The sequence below is a fragment of the Saccopteryx leptura genome, chromosome 4 (genome assembly GCF_036850995.1).
Source record: "Saccopteryx leptura isolate mSacLep1 chromosome 4, mSacLep1_pri_phased_curated, whole genome shotgun sequence".
Lineage (NCBI taxonomy): Eukaryota > Metazoa > Chordata > Mammalia > Chiroptera > Emballonuridae > Saccopteryx > Saccopteryx leptura.
In genome coordinates this window covers 160,369,058-160,392,094 of record NC_089506.1, presented here as the reverse complement: position 1 = coordinate 160,392,094, position 23,037 = coordinate 160,369,058, and the positions used below count along the sequence as shown (strand labels likewise).

Sequence of the window (23,037 nt, the reverse complement as noted above, 5' to 3'; positions counted from 1 at the left end):
CAGAGTGGTATTGTTAAGAACCCTTTAGTCTATTCAGTATGTGGATCTTTCAGGTGTGCCTGCAAGCCCAGCTGGGATTCCTTTGCTGCATTATAGTTGTTCAATTAGTTGACATTTCAAGGGTAAAAATCAGGAGTATCTCTTACACTGCCATTACTCTGGCATCATCTTCCTTATGACTATTTTGCAACTACAAAATTTTACTTCTTTTTTAAAAATACTTTTATTGAATTAATTGGGGTTATATTATATATTTATATTGTTAATAAATTGGTATTTCTGGCATTTAGGTACCAAAGAATAGATTCCTAAAAATCTACCTAATCTCTTTAGATGTATTTACATGTCTGCATTTCTCTCTGTGCAATATAGCTGTATGACAATCCCCTGTCAGGGCACACATGCAGAGCAACCAAAAACTACACAACTGAGTGAAGCAATATATCTGTATGAATATATATACATGTATTTGTATATATACATTCTCTAATGACTAATTATGTTATGCATTTTTCATATGCTTATTTGTTGCCCATACATCTTTTTGGAGAAGGATATATTAAGATACATTGAAATATTTTGCAAATCTGAGTGAAGGTTATGGAGTGGTTGTTTTTTATACTACAGTGGTACCTTAAGATACGAACAGACCAACATACAAATTTTTTAAGGTATGAGCTGTGACTCGGTCCAAATTTTTGTTTGAGATCCGAGCGAAACTCCGAGATATGAGTAATGATTCGGGAAGCTGCCTCTAGTTGGTGCATTGGCACACAGGTCCAGTATCAGCAGTTTGATATACAAGTTGACTGATTTACGAGCTCAGTTACAGAACGAATTAAATTCGTATCTCAAGGTACCCCTGTATTTGTTTCTGCAATATTATTTTTGTATTTTTCTGAAGCTGGAAACGGGGAGAGACAGTCAGACAGTCCCCCGCATGTGCCCAACCGGGATCCACCCAGCATGCCCACCAGGGGCAACGCTCTTCCCACCAGGGGGCGATGCTCTGCCCCTCTGGGGCATTGCCCTGCTGCGACCAGAGCTACTCTAGTGTGTGGGGCAGAGGCCAAGGAGCCATCCCCAGCGCCCAGGCCATCTTTGCTCCAATGGAGCCTTGGCTGCGGGAGGAGAAGAGAGAGACAGAGAGGAAGGGGGGGGTGGAGAAGCAAATGGGCGCCTCTCCAATGTGCCCTGGCCGGGAACCGAACCCAGATCCCCCGCACGCCAGGCCGACGCTCTACCGCTGAGTCAACTGGCCAGGGCCTGTTTCTGCAATATTTTAAAAGTCTAAAATTGATTGACGTCAGAGTAATGGCGGGGTAGGAAGCAATACCGATAAATCTCCCCGAAAACTCAACAAGATCTTCAACAAGAAACAGAAAAACCTATCCTTGGAGCCTCCAGATGTTTTGCAATACACCTGAACGTATGGTAGAGCGAAAAATTGGCTAAATATATAACCAAACCCCGAAGGAAATAGGGAGTAAGAAATGCTCCGCCTTCCTCACTAACCTAAACAAGGCGGCTTTCACTGGGAACTGTGAATATAGAAACTGAGGCGGGCAAAGGGGGTGAATAAATCCAGACCGCGGCACAAACGGCCGAACCAGGCTGTGGCACGGAGATCCAAGCCGAGGAAAAACTGTTCCTGTGGCAACCCAGGCAATACAAGCTAACACTCGTGCCAAACCCAGACAAAGAAAGACAAGTGGGGCAGCCATTTTCCCCGATCCCCTGGTCGGCGCGTGCAGATAGTGGGCAAGAGATTCCTTCCAAAGCCCTGGGAGTGGGCGCCCGTGTTATCCCACAGAGAGGCAGAGTCAGAGGCCTTTGTGTGGGCTGAAAGCAGAATCTCCGGGCAGCCCCAGCACCCTGGGAAAGCCGCGCACAGGAGGGAGCGAGAACTAATTCCAACGGTGGAACTTTTCCATGCCGGTGGGGGTTTCACTCAGAGGGAGACGCGGCCGGCCTGATATCCTGGTTTCTGTGCGCAAATAGTGAGCGAGAGATTCCTCCGAGTGCCTCAGCAGTGCGCGCCCGTGTTATCGCACAGAGGGGCAGAGTCAGGGGCCTTTGTGTGGTCCAAAATCGGAATCTCGGGCCGCCCCAGCGCCTTGCAAAAGCTGCGCACGGGGATGGAGCGAGAGCCAATTCCAACGCTGGAACTTTTCCATGCAGGTGGGGGTTTCACTCAGAGTGTGAGACTGCCGGCCTGATATCCTGGTCTGCGCACGCAGATAGTGAGCGAGAGTTTCCTCCAAGCGCCCCAGAGTGGGCGCCCCCCCATGTTACCGGACAGAGTGGCAGAGCCAGAGGTCTTTGAGTGGGCGGAAGCCCCGCCTGATTATGCTAGCAGCTCTGACTGACTGAGCCTTACCCAGAGCCCTGTGCTGAGTGGAAATAGAGTGGGGAGTTGCCAGCTCTTTGAGCCTCTTACTATCCAGGCAGAGGCAGCAGCGACCCCATAGCTGGATTATCAGGCTACTAATTGAGGAAGGAAAGACTAGGAGAAAGGCTCCAGGAACACGGACTCTCTCACTGTCGGAGCCTATAAATGCTAATGAGCCTCGTCTGCCAACGAGACTAAAGCACAATACATGACATCACCATAGAGACTTATCAACTGCAAACCTCTAACTGAGCGTGCCAAAGGGGCAGAACCCGGGGTACAGAGTCACCGACCAGGAAGAGGGAGAGAAAAGAAAAAGCAAGAAGATAACCTCTCAAAATCAAGAATAATCTGCAGACTTTATAACCTATCCCATTTTATTATATTTGTTCGTTTGTTTCTCTTATCTTCATTCTTGATATTTTTTTTTTCCTCCTCCAATTTGGCCAATTAACTCTCTGCCGGTCTTACTCTCTCCTCTCCTTGAAACTACCTATAAGTGTTACATCTCCCATTATCTTTTCTTTCCTCTTCCTTTCTCTCTATGAGGGTTGCACTCCAAAACCCTTAACTCTCTCTCTCCTCTTTTTTCTTTTTTCTTCTTTTAGTGGTTCCCTCTTTTTTTCTCTCTCTCTCTTTCTTTTCTCCCTCTATATTAATTTCTTCCTTTCTCCTTTACATCTCCTCTCATTCAAACCTCAATAACAAACAAATTATCTTATCTGGGACTCAAACTTATGTTTGTGGCATTTTGGGGTTTTTTTACTTCACCTTATTAACTCACTAGCAGTGCTCCCATCCCTGGCTCTCCATTTTATCTAGTTCTTGTTCCACTAAATACAATAGTAATTTTTTAATTTGTCCCCCCATTTTCCTGTTTCCCTCTTATTCCTCTCATCATAACTCTTAGACAACCAACACCTAAAAACAAATCATTTTATTCTTGACCCAAATTTTTTCCTTATTTGCTTTTTGTGGGTCCATACCCCCTTCTTTTTTCTTTTTTTTTTTTTTTTTTGCCCCTTTATTACTTTTCCCCAATTCAGGCCCTCCATTACAGGCATTGTTTGTTATAATTCACAGTTCAGCACAAGATTTTCTCAAGAAAGAAGGGAGAGGAGAGGAGAGGAAAAAAGGAGGGGGGGAATAATTTCCTTTTTTTCAAATTTTTATTATATTTTATTTTTCTTTATTTCATTATTAATTTTTTTTAAAAAACCAACTCTTTTCGATTTTTTATTTTTTTAACTTTTTATTCTTTATTAAATCTCATTAATACTATCAACAAAACCACCCTCAGATGCCATTAAGGAAGAGAAAATCGAATATCATAGATACAAAAGAAAGAGAGGTAACACAGCTAGATGAGGAAAAATCTATGGAGAAAAAATTTAATAAATTGGAAACCTTGGAGCTAAATGACAGAGAATTCAAGATAGAAATCCTAAAAATCCTCGGAGATATACAAGAAAACACAGAAAGGCAATTTGGGGAGCTCAGAAAACAACTCAATGAACACAAAGAATATATGTCCAAGGAAATTGAAACTATAAAAACAAATCAAACAGAGATGAAAAACTCAATTCACGAGTTGAAAAGAGAAGTAACAAGCTTAGCTAATAGAACAGGTCAGATAGAAGAGAGGATTAGTGAAATAGAAGACAAGCAACTTGAGGCACAACAGAGAGAAGAAGAAAGAGACTCAAAAATTTAAAAAAATGAGATAGCCCTACAAGAATTGTCTGACTCCATCAAAAACAATAACATAAGAATAATAGGTATATCAGAGGGAGAAGAGAGAGAAAATGGAATGGAGAACATACTCAAACAAATAATAGATGAGAACTTCCCAAGCCTGTGGAAAGAACTAAAGCCTCAAATTCAAGAAGCAAACAGAACTCCGAGTTTTCTTAACCCCAACAATCCTACTCCAAGGCATATCATAATGAAATTGGCACAAACCAACGGCAAAGACAAAATTCTCAAGGCAGCCAGGGAAAAGAAGAATACAACATATAAAAGAAGGCCCATTAGATTGTCATCAGATTTCTCAGCAGAAACTCTACAAGCTAGAAGAGAGTGGACCCCAATATTTAAAGTCCTGAAAGAGAAGAACTTCCAGCCACGAATACTATACCCATCAAAGCTATCCTTCAAATATGAAGGAGAAATAAAAACCTTCACAGATACAGAAAAGATGAGGGAATTTATCATCAGAAAACCCCCACTCCAGGAATTACTAAAGGGGGTTCTCCAATCAGATACAAAGAACAAAAAAAAACAAAGCCACAAGTCAAAGCTCCAAGAAGAACACAATAAAACCAAATTTAAACTGTGACAACAACAAAAAGAAAGGGAGAGAGAGGATGGAGATTAACAGTAGCAAAGGACGGTGGAGTGCAAAAGTACTCACAAAATAGTTCACTACAATGAACAGGGTAGGAACCCTTTTCATTACTTAAAGGTAACCACCATTGAAAACACCACCACAGAAGCACATGAGATAAAAAAGATAGCAACAGAGGAAAGATGTATGGAATACAACCAAATAAAAACAAAAGATAGAAAAACAAAAGAGAAAGATCAAACAAGACACAAAACTAACAGAAAGCAATCTATAAAATGGCAATAGGGAACTCACAAGTGTCAATAATTACACTAAATGTAAACGGATTAAACTCACCAATAAAAAGGCACAGAGTAGCAGAATGGATTAAAAAAGAAAATCCAACTGTATGCTGCCTACAGGAAACTCATCTAAGTAACAAGGATAAAAACAAATTCAAAGTGAAAGGCTGGAAAACAATACTCCAAGCAAATAACATCCAAAAAAAAGCAGGCGTAGCAATACTCATATCTGATAATGCTGACTACAAGACAGCAAAAGTACTCAGAGACAAAAATGGCCATTTCATAATAGCTAAGGGGACACTGAATCAAGAAGACATAACAATTCTTAATATATATGCACCAAACCAAGGAGCACCAAAATATATAAGACAGCTACTTATTGACCTTAAAACAAAAACTGACAAAAATACAATCATACTTGGAGACCTCAATACACCACTGACGGCTCTAGATTGGTCATCCAAACAGAGAATCAACAAAGATATAGTGGCCTTAAACAAAACACTAGAGCACCTGGATATGATAGACATCTACAGGACATTTCATCCCAAAGTGACTGAGTATACTTTTTTCTCCAGTGTACATGGATCATTCTCAAGAATTGTCCATATGTTGGGCCACAAAAACAACATCAGCAAATTCAGAAAAATCGAAGTTGTTCCAAGCATATTTTCTGATCATAAAGCCTTGAAACTAGAATTCAACTGCAAAAAAGAGGGGAAAAAATCCCACAAAAATGTGGAAACTAAACAACATACTTTTAAAGAATGAATGGGTCAAGGAAGAAATAAGTGCAGAGATCAAAAGATATATACAGACAAATGAAAATGACAATATGACATATCAGAATCTATGGGATGCAGCAAAAGCAGTGATAAGAGGGAAGTTCATATCACTTCAGGCATATATGAAAAAACAAGAGGGAGCCCAAGTGAACCACTTAACTTCACACCTTAAGGAACTAGAAAAAGAAGAACAAAGACAACCCAAAACCAGCCGAAGAAAGGAGATAATAAAAATCAGAGCAGAAATAAATGAAATAGAGAACAGAAAAACTATAGAAAAAATTAATAGAACAAGGATCTGGTTCTTTGAAAAGATCAACAAAATTGACAAACCCTTGGCAAGACTTACCAAGGAAAAAAGAGAAAGAACTCATATAAACAAAATCCAAAATGAAAGAGGAGAAATCACCACGGACACCGTAGATATACAAAGAATTATTGTAGAATACTATGAAAAACTTTATGCCACTAAACTCAACAACCTAGAAGAAATGGATAAATTCCTAGAACAATACAACCTTCCTAGACTGAGTCAAGAAGAAGCAGAAAGCCTAAACAGACCTATCAGTAGAGAAGAAATAGAAAAAACCATTAAAAACCTCCCCAAAAATAAAAGTCCAGGCCCTGACGGCTATACAAGCGAATTTTATCAAACATTCAAAGAAGACTTGGTTCCTATTCTACTCAAAGTCTTCCAAAAAATTGAAGAAGAAGCAATACTTCCAAACACATTTTATGAGGCCAACATAACCCTCATACCAAAACCAGGCAAGGATGGCACAAAAAAAGAAAACTACAGACCAATATCTCTAATGAATACAGATGCTAAAATACTAAACAAAATACTAGCAAATCGAATACAACAACATATTAAAAAAATAATACATCATGATCAAGTGGGATTCATCCCAGAATCTCAAGGATGGTTCAACATACGTAAAACGGTTAACGTAATACACCATATCAACAAAACAAAGAACAAAAACCACATGATCTTATCAATAGACGCAGAAAAGGCTTTTGATAAAATACAACACAATTTTATGTTTAAGACTCTCAACATAATGGGTATAGAAGGAAAATATCTCAACATGATAAAGGCCATATATGATAAACCATCAGCTAACATCATATTAAATGGCACTAAACTGAAGGCTTTCCCCCTTAAATCAGGAACAAGACAGGGTTGTCCACTCTCTCCACTCTTATTTAATGTGGTACTAGAGGGTCTAGCCAGAGCAATCAGACAAGACAAAGAAATAAAAGGCATCCATATCGGAAAAGAAGAAGTAAAGGTATCACTTTTTGCAGATGATATGATCCTATACATCGAAAACCCCAAAGAATCCACAAAAAGACTACTAGAAACAATAAGCCAATACAGTAAGGTCGCAGGATACAAAATTAACTTACAGAAGTCAATAGCCTTTCTATATGCCAACAATGAAACAATTGAGAACGAACTCAAAAGAATAATCCCCTTCACAACTGTAACAAAAAAAATAAAATATTTAGGAATAAACATAACAAAGAATGTAAAGGACTTATATAATGAAAACTATAAACCATTGTTAAGGGAAATCGAAAAAGATATAATGAGATGGAAGAATATACCTTGTTCTTGGTTACTAAGAATAAATATAATCAACATGGCCATATTACCCAAAGCAATATACAAATTTAATGCAATATTGGTCAAAATTCCAATGACATTTTTTAAAGAAATAGAGCAAAAAATTATTAGATTTATATGGAACTATAAAAAATCCCGAATAGCCAAAGCAATCCTAAAGAAAAAGAATGAAGCTGGGGGCATTACAATACCTGACTTCAAACTCTATTATAGGGCCACGACAATCAAAACAGCATGGTATTGGCAGAAAAATAGATACTCAGACCAATGGAACAGAATAGAAAGTCCAGAAATAAAACCACATATATATAGTCAAATAATTTTTGATAAAGGGGCCAACAACACACAATGGAGAAAAGAAAGCCTCTTCAATAAATGGTGCTGGGAAAACTGGAAAGCCACATGCAGAAGAATGAAACTGGACTACAGTCTGTCCCCCTGTACTAAAATTAACTCAAAATGGATCAAAGATCTAAACATAAGACCTGAAACAATTAAGTACATAGAAGAAGACATAGGTACTTAACCGATGGACCGGGGTTTTAAAGAGCATTTTATGAATTTGACTCCACAAGCAAGAGAAGTGAAGGCAAAAATTAATGAATGGGACTACATCAGACTAAGAAGTTTTTGCTCAGCAAGAGAAACTGATAACAAAATAAACTAAATGGGAAATGATATTTTCAAACAACAGCTCAGATAAGGGCCTAATATCCAAAATATACAAAGAACTCATAAAACTCAACAATAAACAAACAAACAATCCAATAAAACAATGGGAAGAGGACATGAACAAACACTTCTCCCAGGAAGAAATACAAATGGCCAACAGATATATGAAAAGATGCTCATCTTCTTTAGCTATTAGAGAAATGCTAATCAAAACTGCAATGAGATATCACCTCACACCTGTTAGATTAGCTATTATTAACAATACAGGTAATAGTAAATGTTGGAGAGGCTGTGGAGAAAAAGGAACCCTTATCCACTGTTGGTGGGAATGTAAAGTAGTACAACCATTATGGAAGAAAGTATGGTGCTTCCTCAAAAAACTGAAAATAGAACTACTTTATGACCCAGCAATCCCTCTACTGGGTATATACCCCCCAAACTCAGAAACATCGATACGTAAAGACACATGCAGCCCCATATTCATTGCAGCATTGTTCACAGTGGCCAAGACATGGAAACAACCAAAAAGCCCGTTAATAGATGACTGGATAAAGAAGATGTGGCACATATACACTATGGAATACTACTCAGCCATAAGAAATGATGACATCGGTTCATTTACAGCAAAATGGTGGGATCTTGATAACATGATACGAAGCGAAATAAGTAAATCAGAAAAAACCAGGAACTGCATTATTCCATACGTAGGTGGGACATAAAAGTGAAACTAAGAGACATTGATAAGAGTGTGGTGGTTACGGGGGGAGGGGGAAAGGGAGAGGGAAAGGGGGAGGGGAGGGGCACAAAGAAAACTAGATAGAAGGTGACAGAGGACAATCTGACTTTGGGTGATGGGTATGCAACATAATTGAACGACAAGATAACCTGGACTTGTTATCTTTGAATATATGTATCCTGATTTATTGATGTCTCCCCATTAAAAAAATAAAATTACTTTAAAATAAATAAAAAATAAAAGTCTAAAATTATTTCTAAATAAAAAGGTAAAAAAGAAATAATATTATAAATATGGTCACAGAAGTATAAATGTCAAATCATCTTTAAATATATATTATATTAATAATTACAATATATCATATTGTAATATGTGATCTATCATGTTATACTATGTTTTCTTAATTAATTAACTTTTCCTTCTTTCTCCAAGTCAGAGGAGAGGAAACAGAGAGACAGACTACCACATGTATCCTAACTGGGATCCATGCAGCAACCCCTGTTTGGGTCAAAGCTCTGCCCATCTGGGGCCATGATTGCAACCGAGCTATTTTTATTGCCTGAGGTGGAGGCTCCCTAGAACCATCCTCAGCACGTAGGGCTGATGCACTCAAATCAATCGAGAGGGGAAGAAGGGGCGACAGAAAGAGGAGGGCAAGGGATAGAGATGCAGATGGTCACTTCTGCTGTGTGCTCTGGCCAGGAATTGAACCCAGGACATCCACATGCTGGGCCAATGCTCTATTATTGAGCCAACCAGCCAGGGCCTATGATATGTTATGTTATGTTGTGTTGTTTTGTATTGTATTATATTATATTATATTATATTATATTATATTATTAATACCCTTTCGTCTATAATCTGTCCGAAAACTACCAGTGAAATCTGAAACTGACAAAAAAAAAAAAAAAAAAAAAAAAGAAATCTGAAACTGACAAAAACCAAGGCAATTATTTCCATATGAATCAGTGTAAATGTATTACTGTATTAGCACTCACAATCAATTTAAAAAGCACAAAACACTAGAAAGCAATGGAATTGTTTGGCTAGACACGCAGGGTTATGCTCACACAACGAGAAACAAAGCCACACTGAGCAGAAGAATGCATGGGTTGCCTTTTGTTTTTGCAAAATTAGCAGCGAGGTCATTAGGGCATGCTAACGAAATCCGAGACAACTAATAAAAACCAAGACAAATTTTTCGCTAAAAAAATCAAAGAAAACCGAAACTGATGATAACCAAAGTCAACGAAAACTGAGGCATTACTGTATATTATAAACTCCAAATGTTGTTAATGAAGATTAACAAGTGGAGGAGGACAGATATGAAGAAATAGAAACTTAGAAAACTTCTCATCTGTTGAGGTGGGCTGAGTGGAAAAAAGTCAGTTTCAATCTTGATTTGCATAATTAGAGGCCTCTTTGTTTAACAGAAGTATAATAAAAAGGAGAAGTGAAAACCAGATAAATTACTACAGAAGAGATAGCAAAAGAACCATATTCCCTGTATGGAAAGAGGGAACACAGGACAGGGCACCAATACAGAAATATAAAACCCTTAAAGCAAGATGACAGACAAAACAGACATGATAGTTAACACAAACAGTTTTAGAGATAGGGATGATGTTTACACCTAATGTTAAGCAAGGTATGTAAGATGTAAAATGTATTCAGAATAACCTCACATAAATTCAACATAGAAAACAAAGGGAATCAAATACATTGAAGTGCTTGTCTTTGGGCAGTGGAATCATGAGTGATTTGTATTTTCTTCATTATAATTTATGTGAGTATGAATTACTTTCCCACCAAAATATGAGTTATATTTTTTATGTGTTTTTTTTGTTTTTTGTTTTTTGTTTTTACAGGGACAGAGAGAGAGTCAGAGAGAGGGATAGATAGGGACAGACAGGAACAGAGAGAGATGAGAAGCATCAATCATCAGTTTTTCGTGGCGACACTTTAGTTCATTGATTGCTTTCTCATATGTGCCATGACCGCGGGCCTTCAGCAGACCGAGTAACCCCTTGCTTGAGCCAGCGACCTTGGGTCCAAGCTGGTGAGCTTTTGGTTTAAGCCAGATGAGCCCGCGCTCAAGCTGGTGACCTCGGGATCTCGAACCTGGGTCCTTCCGCATCCCAGTCCGACGCTCTATCCACAGCGCCACTGCCTGGTCAGGCATGAGTTATATTTTTTAAAAAAGGAAAATATAAATTTCCATTTATCCTTGTTTTTAGAGCTAAATCTTATTAAATTGTGCATGAAATGACATCAAGATCTTCTGCTTAACATTTTTCATGAGAAATGTAAGTCTGCCCCTTGGGCAACATTGCTGTGGTAACAAGTTGTAAGCCAGTAGCCACATCCACCATCACAGCCACCTGGCCCATGAAGCTTCGCATCTGATTTGGACAGATGGTAATGAAATAACGGAGTCAAGAACTGGTGGGCCATTAGCTTTAATCCTAGCTTGCACCCGGCAGGCAAGAAATACACACAGCGGGAAAACACTTCCCTTTCCATTCAGGGCTCCCAAAGTCACTGACTTATCTGAGTTTCCTAGAATCAAAGGTTTCTTCCTCACCAGCCTTATTCACCTCTTTTCCCCATCTCCTTCTCTCTGCACAAACTGGCTTCTCCTTCAGCACCCCATCATCTTGGCTGCTTCACCTCTCCTCAACGTGGCCTTTCTCTGCTCTCCCTGCAATGCTAATTTTAGGAACCGAAGAGAGAGCAAGCCCTGGTCTGCCCCATTTTATAGCGTAGAAATCAAAACCTTTAATCCAATATACAAACAAGGAAGTCTCTGATACAAAGTCACTTATCTGAGCCATAATGGGATTCCTCATGAGAGTGCACCACCCCACATCATGCAACAGTCAAGGGTGTGGGGACAAGCTTAGTGTTGAAAAGATCTTAGTATTAAAAGGGTGGGGGAAAAAAAAGGTGGGAAAGGCTATAAGGACCCTGCCTGCTTACAGCCTGTCCCCCATACCCAGTGCAAACTGTAAGCAAGCAAAGATATATATCATATTTACAAACTTATTTGACCAACACAAGTTTTATCACTTACTGTATTTTTCTCTCCATAAGATGCACCTGACCATAAGACACACCTAGGGTTTTAAGGAGGAAAATAAGAAAAAAAAATATTCTAAACCAAATGATGTATTAAAATATTTAGTAAAATACCATATTTTTCACCCCATAAGATGCCTGGGCATTTTTCCCTCCACTTTGGGGGGGGGGGGAAAGTGCATCTTATGGAGCAAAAAATATGGTAAGTTGTTTTACCTGAAATCCTATCCCTCACATCAATTTTAGTTTCATCTTGGGTATACAAAAGGTCATGTCAAGAAGTTACAGGAATAAATATTAATGTCAGTTTTGATTAAAGTAGAGCAATTTATCCCCCCCCCTTTTTTTTTTGTATTTTTTTCTGAAGTTGGAAACGGGGAGGGAGTCAGACAGACTCCCGTATGTGCCCAACCAGGATCCACCTGGCACGCCCACCAGGGGGGCGATGCTCTGCCCATCTGGGGCATCGCTCTGTTGCAACCAGAGCCATTCTAGTGCCTGAGGCAGAGGCCACAGAGCCATCCTCAGCATCCAGGCCAACTTTTGCTCCAATGGAGCTTCGGCTGCGGGAGGGGAAGAGAAAGACAGAAAGGAAGGAGAGGGGGAGGGGTGGAGAAGCAGATGGGTGCTTCTCCTGTGTGCCCTGGCTGGGAATCGAACCCGGGACTCCTGCACACCAGGCCGATGCTCTACCACTGAGCCAACTGGCCAGGGCCATTTCTCCCCTTTCAGATGGGGAATTGTTCCTTTACATGTACATTTGCTTGTACTCTTGAATGATTCAGGATCACCTCCATCAGCATCCTGTTCCATTTCATGGCCTCTCAAAGGTGATGGGGAGCAGAAATTAAGAATGTGGGACTCTGGACACAGAAGATCTAGACCTGAGTCCAGGCCCTTGAGCAAGTTGGTAAATATCTTTGTGCCTTAGATTCCTCATCTGTAAAATGAGGAGGATAATAACACCTATCTTAAAGTTATTTTGAGAATTTAATGAACTAATATTTGTAACATGTTCTGAAACACAGCCCAGTACTTAGGAAGTGGTATAGAAGTCTTAATCAAATAGGTAAAATTCACTCTAAATTATAGGCTGTGGCATTTTATCTGCCTCAAGTCTTTTATCCCCTTTAGTAACTGTAAAGCCAGTAGCCACGGCCACCATCACAGCTGCCTGGCCTGTGCAGGTTTGCATTTAATGGACAGACAGTAACGAAACAACAGAGCCAAGAACTGGTGAGCCATTAGCTTTAATCCTAGCTTGCACCCAGCGGACAAGAAATACACACAGTGGGAAAACACTTCCCTTTCCATTCAGGGCTCCCAAAGCCACTGACTTATCTGAGTTTCCTAGAATCAAAGGTATCTACCTCACTAGCCTTATTCACCTCTGTTCCCCATCTCCTTCTCTCTGCACAAACTCTGCACAAACTGGCTTCTCCTTCAGCACTCCGCCATCTTGGCTGCCTCTTATTTCCTCCACGTGGCCTTTCTCTGCTCTCCTTCAGCATGGGCTCCTCTGCCCCATTTTATAGTGTAGAAATCAAAACTTTTAATCCAATATACAAACAAAGAAGTCTCTGATACAAAGTCACTTATCTGAGCCATAATGGGATTCCTCATAAGTGTGCACCACCCCTATCATGCAACAGTCAAGGGTGTGGGGAAAGGTTTAGTTTTAAAACTAAGCCTTAGGCTATAATGACTTTGCTAGCTTACAGCCTGTCTCGCACACCAATGCAAACTATAAGCAAGCAAACATATATACTATATTTACAAACTTATTTGACCAACAGTAACATAACACCATTTCTGTAGCTTGTCATACATTGTGTGAAATATGTTGCATTTCTCCATTAGGTTCCTGCTCCCTTTGACCTCCCAATCTTCCAGATACAGAGCTTAGAGCTTTTCAATCCTTTCTCCATCACATCATCAAATCTCTCTCCCTTTGACTCCCACTTCCTGGCAGCCCTGCTCTCTACTTCTCAGAATCATGGCTTATTTATTTACCCTAATTTATCTACATATTGTTCCTTTTCAAGAGCCTTTTTAGAAACAATGCCTCCACCCTGTGCATCCAGTATGGTGTGACACATTGGTCCGAGAGATGTCAACTAGAGTGCCGAGGGAAAAGGTGTTTTGAACTCCTATAAAGTTGGTAAATATGCCGGGCTTAGCAAAATTAACCTATGCAGCTTTGGAGACTATACTATGCTAATGTGTGTAGTTTAATGGGGAGGACAAAGGGCAGCATTTCTCAAAGTGATTTGACTAGTGAAGCCATGTTTCTCTCTCTCTCTCTCTCTGTTCCTCTGAACTGGAAGAGTTGGCAGAACACCGCTTTGAAAACTGCTGCCTTCCCTGAAAGTGTTGACACTCTGGTGAAAACGCCCCACAGTCTTGTGGGAAAGAAACAGTCCTGAAGGCATGATTCAGATCACACCATTTTTACCTTCGTGACCCGAGTTTGTTCATGCCCCAAATCCTAGAAGTAATACAATCCCCCTCATATTGCTGGAGAACTTCATGGGTATACTCATTCTACCAATACTCACGGACGGCCAGGTGTGTGGAGGTGAGCCATCATCCCCACAGCTCACAGGACTACGTGCTGAGGACCAGGAGGTCTGAACCAGACATTCAGGTAAGAAACTTTCCCTCCTTTGGAGCCTAAAGAGCAGAGCCAGTCTAGCTGTGGATGGATGCGAAGGAACTGAGGAATGGTGTGAGTTCTGCTTGGTCCACTCTTCATGGGACACTATTTTGACAACCTTCCTGTCTTCAGTATAAAAGCTGTACCACTTAGAGTCAAACAAATTACAAGGGTTGATTTTAAAACAATGATGAAAATCAAAAACATTGACTGTGGTAAGCGCTTTATATGTTAAGTCTACTTTCACTCGGAGACCTAAGTATTGTATTTCCCCATCTGGGCATGGAATCTCAGGCAAATCCTATATTAATGTTTAGAATCTTAATAATAATGTAAGTGTTGTAATCCCTTCTAGGCACATGAATAGTCTCGTTTTAACCATTAATATGTTGAGTGCTGTATAATGATTAACATTCCAAACTTCCTTTCCCGGCAGTGCTCCATCCCTGCCCCAGTGGGGGCTATCTTCTTCCCACTGACCTCTGTGGGCAACGCCTGTCACCCTCACTTCAGAACTGAAGTGTGAGTGGCAGAAGAAAGGACAGAAAAGCGCTACTTGGCTGACGTAACCTCTGGCCCCTCTTGGCGAGGGGGGTCCCCAGTGCTGATTCTTTCTCTAATCTAGCTCCTCAAAGACAGGGCTGCTGGGGCCCCCACACTCTGATGTCCCAGCGCCTCACCCCGAGTAGTCCTCATTCCTCCCTCATGCTCTGGGCAGCTATCTGGCCGTCCATCTTCTTTACGGTGTTAGTGGCATTAAACAAGGAGGCCCTTAGAGGTGGCTCTGATGTCCTGGAAGCCTATGTAAGTAAACAGAAATGTAAGCCAGATTCAATTTCTATAAATGCACTCATTGAGAAAATTAAATTGAAAACTAACCAATCACAAGCAACTGACTAGGTTTTTCCAAATAATTTCCTTGCTTTGCTTCTGGGTCTATTCTAGGAATAGCCTCCCCCCTAGCGCCTGTCCACAGAGAACTGCTACCCACTTCCAGTTTGGCACTGCTCGATTCCAATTGGTTTGCTCAAATGAACTCTTGAAAATATTAATGTGCCTCAGTTTATCTTTTAACAGTGGGTATCACATTGTCCTTCCAGATAGGCATTCCCCAGAGGTCACATCCGGCCCGTGAGCAGCTCTGGTCCCTTTTGCCGGTCAGCTGTAGGAGGGCACCTTGTTTCCAACGCAGCTCCTTCCCCTCCACTCTGCGTCCTCGGGCCTGCGCAGCCACAGCCCCTCCTGCAGTCCGTATGTGCCTCAACTCCAGGGCACTTCTGCCAAGCCTTCCCAGTGACTCTCTTGAAGACCCCTTTCTCACTCAGGTGACAAGAAACATCACCCAATCTTCACAAAGGTGTGGATACACAGTCCTTCAATAACTTTCTCCAAATAAATGCTCTTTAAAAACAATCCTTTTTCCCCCAACCTACCCAGGTTCTCTTACATGCTTCAGAGAAGCACTGAGCTGAGCTTTGCAGCTTTGACCCCTCTGTCTGCAGATACTGCTGCATCGACAGTCTATCAAATACGTTGCGACAAAATGTAAAGATACCTATTTTTTTGTTACAGGCCTCCCTTGGGGATTCAGTGAAGACTAAGGTAGTCTTTAACATCCTGGTAAACAACCAGTATATAATTTTATATAATAGAGGTTCTCTGATTATTCACTATATTCTAGTAACTTAGAGTATAAGCATCATGAAGGCAACAATTTCTGTCCTTTTTCTAAGTGCTCTATCCCCAGCTCTGAGAATAATGCCTGACATATGGTAGGAGCTCCACAAAATTTGGTTAAGTATATATGTTATTTTACAGATAAGAAAACTTAGGCTTAGAAAAAATAAGTAACTTGACCTAGGTTATTCAGCTAATAAACCATGAAGCAATGATTTGAATAATTAGTGATATAAAGCAAGTAATGTTAATTAGATGTATTTTATTAAAGCTTTGTTTATGCATATTTCTGTGAGCTTCTATATAGTTATTTTCATGGATGTTTTAAATTTATCTGACTTCCATAGAAATCTTCTACAATTTGGTTACCCTTCTAGAATTTGGTTGGGATATTCATTCACATTAGCTCATCAACCTGACAACACAACGACCTAACCTTGGATGACCACACTGCCATCTGGTGTTCAATATATGAATTGCAAATTCAATGTCTGTATTATAGTCCTTGAGGACCATAGCCAAACTTTACATCCATTAACTCAGTTAACTTTCACAACAACTACAAAATGGAAACTATTTGTATAGAAACTTAAGAATGAATTGATAGAACCTGACCAGGTGGTGGCTCACTGGATAGAGCGTTGGCCTGGGATGCTGAGGATCCAGGTTCAACGCTCTGAGGTTGCTGGTTTGAGCGTGGGTTCATCTGGCTTGAGTGTAGGCTCACCAGCTTGAGCGTGGGGTCACTAGATTGAGCGAAGGATCATAGATATGACCCCATGGTCACTGGCTTGAGCCCAAGTTTGCTGACCTGAACAAGGGGTCCCTGGCTCAGCTATAGACTACCCCAGCCCCCTCCCACCAAGGCACACATGAGATAGCAATCAATGAACAACTAAGGAGAATAAGGAGCCACAATGAAGAACTGATGCTTCTCATCTCTCTCTCTCTTCCTATCTGTCTATGTCTGTCCCTTTCTCTCTCATTAAAAAAATAAAAAATAAAAAAAAATGAATTGATACAGTAGCGGGACCAGGAGTGGATTCCAGGCTTTCTAGCTACAAATCTTTTTCTTAACTATTGTATTCTACTGTGTCTCTAATGAAGGAACAACTAAGACTTTCAGAGTCAGGAACTCACTTAAGAGGTAGCCACATAAACTTTTATAGAAAGCCATGGTAGGCCCTGGACAGTGGCTCAGTGGATAGATCATCAGCCCAGTGTATAGATGTCGCAGGTTCAATTTCTGGTCAGCACACATAGGAGAAGTGACCATCTGCTTCTCCCCCTTCCTGTCTCCCCTTTCTCTCCTTCTTCCCCTCCTACAGCCAGTGGCTCTATTGGTTCAAGTGTGACCCTGGGCACTGAGGATAGCTCCACTGGAGCTCATCAGCCTCAGGTGCTAAAAAATAGCTTGATGCTCAAGCATCGGCTCCAGATGGGGTTGCCAGGTAGATCCCGGTTGGGGTGCATGCAGGAGTTTGCCTTGCTATCTCCCCTCCTCTCACCTGAAAAAGAAAAGAACAGAAAGCAATGGTATGTAAAAGATTAGATTTGCCTAAAACATGAATCATGTATAACCATACAGAAGTTATTCATAACTATTTTCTTTTGTTCTTCCAAGATCAAACTCTTGCCAAGTTTGCTTTCTTCTAAGGCTTGTCTCCTTGGCTTATAAATGGCTGTCTTCTGACTGTGTTCTCAGAGATTCTCCTCTTAGTCTATGTAGAGTCTGTATTCATATGTCTCTTCTTCATAGAAGATCATCAGTCATATTGGACTAGGGCCCACCTATATCATCTCATTTTACCTTCATTACCATTTTATCTTTTTTTTTTCTAGTATTTTCTGAAGTTGGAAATGGGAAGGCAGTCTGACTCCCGCATGCACCCTACCGGGATCCACCCGGCATGCCACCAGGGGGTGATGCTCTGGCCATCCAGGGCATTGCTGTGTTGCAACCAGAGCCATTCTAGCACCTGAGGCAAAGGCCATGGAGCCATCCTCAGTGCCTTGGCCAACTTTGCTCCAATGGAGCCTTGGCTGCGGGAGGGGAAGAGACAGACAGAAAGAAGGAGGGTGGGGGTGGAGAAGCAGATGGGCGCTTCTCCTGTGTACCCTGGCTGGGAATCGAACCCGGGACTCCTGCACGCCAGGCCGACACTCTTACCACTGAGCCAACCGGCCAGGGCCTACCTTTATTACCACTTTAAAGACCCTCTCTCCAAATACAGTCCCATTCTGACATATTGAGGATTAGTACTTCAACAGATGAATTCAAGAGTAAGGGAAAAAATCAGCCGATATCAATTATATTTTGTTTAAGGGAATATTATCAACCAACTCACTCTATTTCAGTAATGCTAACTAAATGTCTTAGGACCTCTGCTTCTTCACTCTTCTACAACCTGCTTATTGGTCTTTTACAGGGCTAATAATATCTCCACTTTCCAACTAGTTGATGCTAGGAGGATGAAGCCTAAAATCATTTTATTATTTACTCATATAATTATTTCCCTTCATTTCTTAATGTTTGACTGCTGACCCAAGTGAGGAAAATGATCGTCTGGTATTTAATCAACAATGATGAAGCCTATTTTTTAATATTCATCATTTCTAAGTCAAGCACTATGCAAGAATTCACATTTGATATTGTTATAAAAAAGTGAACCACATGGAAACATTTGCCTCATTACTTTATAGTTATTTCTCCTAAAATTAATACTTCATTACCTGAATAGTTTGGAAGAGAACAACTCTCCTTTGCTGAATCAGGAAATCTGATTATTATACAGCATTAATCTAATGTCAAAGAACATTTTTTAAAAAGAGAGGGTAGGTCAAACTTTCTTGGCGAGACTGACTTTTAATGCTGTACAGTCCTGACCTGTGGTGGCAAGTGAATAAAGTGTCGACCTGGAACGCTGTGGTCGCTGGTCTGAAACCCTGGGCTTGCCTGGTCAAGGCACATATGGGAGCTGATGCTTCCTGCTCCTCCTCCCCCTTCTCTCTCTCTCTCTCTCTCTCTCTCTCTCTCTCTCTCTCTCTCTCCTCTCTCCAAAATGCATAGGTAAAAAAAAAATGCTGTGCCCATTATTTTCACCATGCTTATATATTTAAAATGCCTTGCAATTTATAGGACACTTTCACAGAGGTTTTTTTTTTTATTATTATCTGATAATTACTATTGGAAGTTAAGTACAGTATTCTTATTCTCATTTACAATAAGGATATTGAGGCTCAGAAAGGTTTTTGTGGCATGTCCAGGGACATAGTAATAATAGCAGAGCTAGGACTAAAACTTGGATTGTAATTCAGATCCAGCCTATTTTAAAGGCCATTAGAAAATAACCATGCTAATGTCAATTACTAAATTATCTTTCCCAAGAGAAAGGTATTTTATGGTCAAATATATTTGGAGAATACTGTCTATTAAATTCTCCATTGAAAGAATCACAGACTTGTAATAATTTTTAAAGGCTGTGAGGGTTCCTACATTAAGGAAGCCCATTTAACTTTGTTTAATCTAAGCTTATTCCAAGATTTAATTAATCATTGAAAATTTTTTCCAAGTAATTGCTACTAACATCCAGAGGAGCTGCATTAATAACTGTTGTAAATGAACAGTTTATTATCAACTATTCAAACAGGCCTAGTAGGTGCTACCAACACTTCATGTGAAGAGACCGTATTTTGGATGAGTGTTTAATAAAAAATTAAAGTAAGAAGGTGGTCTTGAAAGAACAAAAAGAGCCTAACCTGTGGTGGCACAGTGGATAAAGCGTTGACCTGGAATGCTGAGGTAGCCGGTTCAAAACCCTGGGCCTGCCCGGTCAAGGCACATATGGGAGTTGATGCTTCCTGTTCCTCCCCACCCTTCTCTCTCTCTCTCTCTCTCTCTCTCTCTCTCTGTCTTCTCTAAAATGAATAAATAAATAAAAATAATAATGACAAAAAAAACCCAAATTCTCTCTGTCTAAAAAAAAGAAAGAACAAAAAGAGTTGTATGCATAGGAAGTGAAGTCAATAATATTGTAATAAGTATTGATATGTATAGTGTCAGGTGGGTACTAGACTGATGTGAGTAATCACTTTGTAAGTTATATAAATGTCTAACCACTATGCTGTACACCTGAAACTAACATAATATTGTATGTCAACTGTAATAAAAAAATAAAAAATATATTAATAAAAGTTATCTTGCACCTGACCAGGCAGTGGCACAGTGGATAGAGCGTTGGACTGGGATGCTGAGGACCCAGGTTTGAGGCCCTGGGGTCGCCAGCTTGAGTGCAGGCTCATCTGGTTTGAGTAAAAGCTCACCAACTTGGACCCAAGGTCACTGGCTCGAGCAAGGGGTTGCTCGGTCTGCTGCAGCCCCACAGTCAAGGCACATATGAGAAAGCAATCAATGAACAACTAAGGTGTCGCAATGTGCAACAGAAAACTAATGATTGATGCTTCTCATCTCTCCGTTCCTGTCTGTCTGTCCCTGTCTATCCCTTTCTCTGACTCTCTCTCTCTGTTTCTGTAAAAAAAAAAAAAAAAAAAAAAAAAAGTTATCTTGCAATTGGAAGAATAATTGTTTTCTATGGTACGATTTCAATTTAAAAATCAATTCTTGCAAGAGTCCCAGGTTCAATTCTCGGCCAGGGCACACAGGAAAAGCGCCCATCTGCTTCTCCACCTCTCCCCCTCTCCTTCCTTTCTGTCTCTCTCTTCCCCTCCCGCAACCAAGGCTCCATTGGAGCAAAGTTGGCCCGGGCACTGAGGATGGCTCTGTGGCCTCTGCCTCAGGCGCTAGAATGGCTCTGGATGCAACAAAGTGACGCCCCAGATGGGCAGAGCATCGCCCCCTGGTGGGCAGAGCATCGCGCCCTGGTGGGCGTGCCAGGTGGATCCCGGTTGGGTGCATGCAGGAGTCTGTCTGACTACCTCCCCGTTTCCAACTTCAGAAAAAAAAATTTTTTTTAAATCAATTCTTTTCTTTTTTCTGTCTTTTCTATTCACTCCTATCTATTTTTATAGATCTAAATTTCTTATCTGAGAACTATTAAGTAAAAGAATTTCAAAAGCCAGGGACGGTGGTAGGGTGACCAAAGATATATAGGTAGGGTGACATTGTCTTCAGTACTGCAAAAGCACTGGGGGACATTTGGACAGCCATGAGTAGGACCCCATCACACAGATGCATGTTACTTTGGTGGCCTGCTCCCTTCTCCCTGCACCAAAGTGGAGCAGAAAACTTAAATTTTTTAAAACTTCTATTGTATCACATTTTAGTCAGGCCTTATAGATGAGTAGTTCAGGCTGGGCACCACATGCTATTCTTTGCTCCATGAATTTTCCATGAGTGATAACTCTGGAACAATTAAAATTTTCTCTAAACATTTCATTCTTGCCTGTGTTTACACACACACACACACACACACACACACACACACACACACACACACGAGTTTAGTCATTTCTCTTCCAAAAATGCTGTTCATTGGTAAGAAAATTTGAAAACCCAGAAACAAGATAGAAAGTCTAAAAACAACTAGTAAATTACCAAATTATAGTGAATTTGGAATTAATCCTACTGCTTGCTCCCTGTTACTCTTATCTTTGAGGATTAGAAATGTGACCTTGCTGTAACTGGTGTACTTTTGTACTCTGGAAACACACCCCTAGCTAATTGTAAATGCACACCTTTCAGTTGCTTTTGTAGTGGAAATTTTTACATAAGGTCAACAACTTGTATCACCCATTCAAGCAAATAAACGTTAACATCAGGTAAGGCTGAAGTGTCTTCAATGTCGTTTCACTTTCTCCCTTACATTAGTCTGAGAGATATCACTTCACCTGTTCTGTGTATTGATGAAATAATAGTATCTTACCTTGGTGTTGTGTTTTACAATTTACCAAGCACTCTCCTGAGTATCATCTTATTTTTGCTTATCAAACAAACAAATAAACAAAAAATTGGTAAAGCAAGAAAAGTAGATGTTATTCTCAGTCTTACCTTGAGGCAACTGTGGGTAGAGGAGGGTGGCTGATCTGCCCACTGGGCTGTGGACCAGTAGAGGACAGGGCCAAGGCAGACAGGCCTTCCAGATCCTCATGCACTTCTCTTCCCACAAACATACTATAAAGAGTTGTGACATTGGCTGAATAAATAAAAGACAAATTGAGCTATATATTTTTCTTTGAATGAAGACTTCCGGAATCCAATCAAGCTACCAGAATTTCCATGAACTAACTAAAATACTTCTAATTTGTAACATACGTTTTCATGAATTACAAAAACCAAATGAGATATCAAGTTATACTATAAGGCCATTGTACTCAAAACAGCCTGGTACTGGCATAAGAACAGGTATATAGATCAATGGAACAGAACTGAGAACCCAGAAATAAACCCACACTTTTATGGACAACTGATATTTGACAAAGAAGGTAAGAGCATACATTGGAGTAAAGACAGCCTCTTCAACAAATGGTGTTGGGAAAATTAGACAGCTACCTGCAAAAAAATGAAACTAGACCACCAACTTACACCATTCACAAAAATAAACTCAAAATGGATAAAAGACTCAAATGTAAGCCATGAAACCATAAGCATCTTAGAAGAAAACATAGGCAGTAAGCTCACCGACATCTCTCACAGCAATATATTTGCGGATTTGTCCCCACAGGCAAGTGAAATAAAAGACAGGATAAACAAATGGGACTTTATCAAACTAAAAAGCTTCTGCACAGCTAAAGACAATAAGGACAGAATAAAAAGACAAA

At 40.3% G+C, this 23,037-nt stretch overlaps 1 protein-coding gene across 2 annotated transcripts in view; it reads right to left on the bottom strand.

Moving 5' to 3' along the window:
* The window catches only part of MACIR (macrophage immunometabolism regulator), a 63,408-nt gene extending 41,000 nt beyond the window's left edge, over window positions 1-22,408 (bottom strand). For both annotated transcript variants that reach the window (XM_066381957.1, XM_066381954.1), the window contains exon 1: window positions 22,268-22,408. The gene's annotated coding sequence lies outside the window, so the exon portion shown is untranslated. The remainder of the gene's footprint in view (window positions 1-22,267) is intronic.
* Window positions 22,409-23,037: the final 629 nt, after the last annotated feature.